Raw genomic sequence first — 5,479 nt, 5'->3', positions numbered from 1 at the left:
AAGGCGATTGGTGAAATGGAGCCACTGAAATTTGTAAGAAGAGATTATCTACTTAATTAAAGATTTCTCTCTCTCTCCACCCCCCCCCCCAAGTCCTTCAGCCAATCAGGATTCAAGTGCCAGAGAGAGACTGAAGTGATCAAAAGAACACCCCAGGTCCCTCGAAGACAAATGCAACCAAGAAAAAGGATTTTTTTTGGGGGGGGGGTGTTGTTTGACAGAGATAAAAAGACAGAGAGAGAGACAAAACAAATCCCTTCAGTAGTCCCTGGATGCAATCTCCACCATCAGCAACCCTGCAACATCCCCAGAGGCAACTTGGAAAGACTTATTCCAGATCTTTGATCTTTCGCCTTGGAGGCTTCCGTTGCAACCAGCGCTTGCACGAGCATTTTCCGCAAGCATGAATTATATTTGTTCTTAAAGACTGGGGAAGAGGACTTCTGAGAAGAAGGCTGGAGAATCGAGAATATTTGCAACTCATCCCTCAAACAGCTAGATAGAAAAGGAGTTGGCACCCAAAGGTCTTCTTTCCTTCTGGCTTTTTCAATCCCTCCTTTGGAGCAAATACTCTAGACAAGGATGATCTTCTTCTTTGGCGATCACTCATAGCCGAGTAAGATTGTCTTCCATAAACACGGTTTTAACAACGAGTCCGTAAGTGACTGTGGAGGCCAATTCTGGATCCACACATCCTTCCACAGTGGGGACATAGGTTTCCAGGTGGGAGTTGATCATGGTGTGGATTTGCCAAGCATGCCTTCCTCTTAGCACGTTTCTCCCTTGTGTCCTGAGTTCGAGCATCTTCAAAGCCCATGGCACCTTTGGTAAAGGCTGTTCTACAATTGGAGCGCTCCCAGGCCAGTGTTTCCCAGTTGTCGGTGTTTATACTACATTTTTTAAAGATTTGCCTTGAGAGAGTCTCTGAAGCTCTTTTGTTGACCACCAACATTATGCTTACTATTTTTAAGTTCAGAATAGAGTAGTTGCTTTGGAAGAGCATCCGATCAGGCATCTGAACAACATGACCAGTCCAACAAAGTTGATGTTGAAGAAGAAAAAGAAGAGTTTGGATTTGATATCCCACTTTATCACTACCCTAAGGAGTCTCAAAGTGGCTAACATTCTCCTTTCCCTTCCTCCCCCACAACAAACACTCTGTGAGGTGAGTGAGGCTGAGAGACTTCAGAGAAGTATGACTGGCCCAAGGTCACCCAGCAGCTGCATGTGGAGGAGCGGGGAATCGAACCCCGTCCACTAGATTACGATCCCACCGCTCTTAACCACTACACCACACTGGCTCTCATTGCTTCGACACTGGTGATCTTTGCTTCTTCCAGCACACTGGCATTAGATCGCCTGTCTTCCCAGGTGATGTGTAAATTTTTTTGGAAACACCATTGATGGAATCCTTTGAGGAGTTGGAGATGGGGTTTATAAGTGATCCACGTTTCACAAGCATGCAGTAAGGTTGGTAGTACAATAGCTTTGTAAACAAGAATTTGGGTTTCCCTGCAAATGTCCTGGTCCTCAAATACTCTGCACTTCAAAAGCTGCACTCGCAGAGCTCAGGCGATGCTGGATTTCGGCATCAGTGCAAATACTCTAGACAAGGATGATACCAGCACGGTAGGAACCCACAGTTCCTCTGTGCTGACATCATCAGAGAAAGACCGGAAAATACAATGGTGCTTCTTCTACAAGATAATGGTGATGTAGGGAAACACATGCCAAGTGGGTTAATTGCTCAAGGAAAATCTATTGATTACTTTTCTTTGAGAGCCAGTGTGGTGTAGTGGTTAAGAGCGGTAGACTCGTAATCTGGTGAACCGGGTTCAATTCCCCACTCATCCACATGCAGCCCCACTCACCTCACAGAGTGTTTGTTGTGGGGGAGGAAGGGAAAGGAGAATGTTAGCCGCTTTGAGACTCCTTCGGGTAGTGATAAAGCGGGATATCAAATCCAAACTCTTCTTCTTAAAATAATATTCTGCAAAACAGCTGGGTAACTATGGGGAAAGGGAACTTAATAATATAATAAGAGCATGGCTGGATCAGACCAATGACCCATCTAGACCTAGCATCTTGTTCTTATCGTGGCCAACCAAATTTGCATGAGAAGCCCATAAGCAGGACTTGAGCACAACAGTGTAACTATTGAACACATGGGAACTTGCACGAATTTTCGAGCAGAGAAATGTGAGCCCCCTGCCTCAGGGCTCTGGACACAAATGCCCAACAACAGCTCCCACTTGACTCCAACATTTGGGGTTTCCAGCCAGGGCTGGATTAACCACTTAGCAAAATAAGCACGTGCTTAAGGCATCAAGGCATAAATAGGTACCGCTCCGGCGGGAAGGTAAACGGCGTTTCCATGCGCTGCTCTGGTTCGCCAGAAGCAGCTTAGTCATGCTGGCCACATGACCTGGAAGCTGTATGCCGGCTCCCTCGGCCAGTAAAGCGAGATGAGCGCCGCAACCCCAGAGTCGGCCGCTACTGGACCTAATGGTCAGGGGTCCCTTTACCTTTTAAGGCATCAAGGGAAACCAGAATGTGGGGCGCATCTCAGAAATTTTCCATTTCTGGATTTATCATGGACCATACGGTGCAGCTGAACCAGGTTCCACAAAAAGTGGCTCCCACAATAAATGAAAAAATCGCAAACACACACACACACACACAAACACACAAATATACCATATTTTTCGCTCTATAAGACACACCAGACCACAAGACGCACCTAGTTTTTGGAGGAGGAAAACAAGAAAAAATATATTCTGAATCTCAGAAGCCAGAACAGCAAGAGGGATCACTGCACCGTGAAAGCAGCAATCCCTCTTGCTGTTCTGGCTTCTGGGATAGCTGCGCAGCCTGCATTCGCTCCATAAGACGCACACACATTTCACCTTACTTTTTAGGAGGGGAAAAGTGAGTCTTATAGAGCAAAAAATACGGTATATATTGTAAATGACAATACTGAGCATGTAGACATTTGCTTTTGTATATTTTTAACATTAACGGCCACAAATTTCTTGGCTGACCGTTCGTTCTCTCAGCCAAAGTCTGTTAAAAATCCCAACAGAACAACTCTGCAACAAGGCAGGCTGGATGCCTGAGCTCGACTAAGTACAAAAGCAGATGTGTTATGTAAGATTAGCTCTGAGGATCTGATCAAAGACTTTGCAATTAGAAAACGCAGGAGAAAATTTCTCAAATATAAATAAAGTGGACGCATACCAAAATAAACACTGTTTTCCTTCATACTATAGGTTTTGCTTCATTTCGAAAAATAAAATGTTATTTTGCAGTTTACTCTTGTCTATGTTTTGAATTAGATATATTTGGGGGCACCAAAATATTTTAAGTGCTTAGGGCCTCTAAAGGTCTTAATCCGGCCCTGATTCCAGGTCTGATCATCCCACATAGCTCAAGCAAAGGAAGAGGAATCGCTCACAGCAAAGTAGAACTGTTGTCTTTCAGTTGCCTATGGAAGACCTTAATCGTCTGACGAGCCTTTTAAGTAGAGCACTTTCCCAGCCGACATCTATATTGGAATTGTCTTTAGATGCTTGCAAATATTTTCGTTGTTTTATTGCTTGTGTGTTTTCCACCCTGGGCTCCTTTGGGGGGAAAGGCAAGATATACATTTTTCCTATCTCCTGCTTGGACTACTGCAATGCACTCTACGTGGGGCTACCTTTGAAGGTGACCCGGAAACTGCAATTAATCCAGAATGTGGCAGCTAGACTGGTGACTGGGAGTGGCTGCCGGAACCACATAACACTGGTTCTGAAAGATCTGCATTGGCTCCCAGTACGTTTCCGAGCACAATTCAAAGTGTTGGTGCTGACCTTTAAAGCCCTAAATGGCCTCGGTCCAGTATACCTGAAGGAGCATCTCCACCCCGCTGAGGTCCAGCGCCGAGGGCCTTCTGGCAGTTCCCTCATTGCGAGAAGTGAGGTTACAGGGAACCAGGCAGAGGACCTTCTTGGTAGTGGCGCCCACCCTGTGGAACGTCCTCCCTTCAGATGTGAAGGAAATAAGCAGCTATCCTATCTTTAAAAGACATCTGAAGGCAGCCCTGTTCAGGGAAGTTTTTAATAAACGCTGTATTGTTTTTAACACTTGATTGGGAGCCACCCAGAGTGGCTGGGGAAACTCAGCCAGATGGGCGGGGTATAAACAATAAATTATTATTATAATTATTATATTCCTGCTACTGCTACTAACAACAACAACAACAGCAATGCCCTGAGCTCCTTCAGAGAATGGGTGATTCATAAATACCTAAAACAAAACAAAACAAAACAAACAATAATACTGATTACAAGTTGTTATACATGCAAAAGCACCTATACATTTGGGCAGAAGGCGGAGTTTCATTTTAGTTTTTAGTTCTTTCCCCCCCCTCCCCCTAATGTCTCAACAAATGAAACAGATTTGTAAAAATGTTACATGGAAAAAATATGAGAGACATTACACTTACTTCTGTAAAACAAGAAAATCTTTAATATTTTTTTTTTTTAAAAAAGGGGGTTATTAGCAACAGGTGGTGGCGCTTACTTCTTTTTTAATTTTAAATATTTTATTATTAAAATTCAACGTTAATACATACATATTACTAATATACAAACAAGCATACATTTCATACCATCCTTAAAAATATTCATACATACCCACACTCAGTCCCACAGATACTTCCTTTTCCCACCACCATCCCTCACCCCTCACCCCACCCTTGTGTTAGACTTCCAATCTACTCAATTGCAATTTCTTTCCACTTCTATTACTTTCTCCCCTCACACTTTTAAACCAGCTTTCTACTTCTTTTTCTGTTACACATTGTTATCCATCTTCTTTAGTATCTGTGATATTTTAGTGTATTTTTGGTTTTTATGGAATTTTTTTTAATGGTATTTTTATGGTATTTTTTTATGGTATTTTTATGGTATTTTTGGTTTTTATGGAAGCCGCCCAGATGGGCGGGGTACAAATAAATTATTATTATTATTATTATTATTATTATTATTATTATTATTATTATTATTATATTTCAGTATTTATAACAGAACTTGTTTATTGTAATAGGAGTTCTGATTTTTCAATATGATTTTGCAAGTATCCTTTAAACACCTTCCAGTCCTTGTCTATCTTCTCTTTTGAGATACTTCCAATTTCTCCTATTGTTTTAGATATATTGTAATACTCCAATAATTTGGCAAGCCACTCTGTTTTTGTCGGTATTATACCACTTTTCCAATTTTTCGCAATCAATAGCCTTGCGGCTACTGTTGCATATAAATATAATGTCTTGACTTCCTCCTTTAGACTTCCTGGTACTATTCCCAATAGAAAACCTTCTGATGTTTTCCTAAATGAATATCTGAACATTTTTTTTTCATTTCATTATGTATTGTTTCCCAAAATTGTTTGATGTTTAAACAGTTCCACCATATATGCATCATAGTACCATTTTCAG

The sequence above is a fragment of the Podarcis cretensis genome, assembly GCF_951804945.1.
Source record: "Podarcis cretensis genome assembly, chromosome: 5".
In the NCBI taxonomy this organism is placed as follows: domain Eukaryota; kingdom Metazoa; phylum Chordata; class Lepidosauria; order Squamata; family Lacertidae; genus Podarcis; species Podarcis cretensis.
This window is presented reverse-complemented; position numbering follows the sequence as displayed.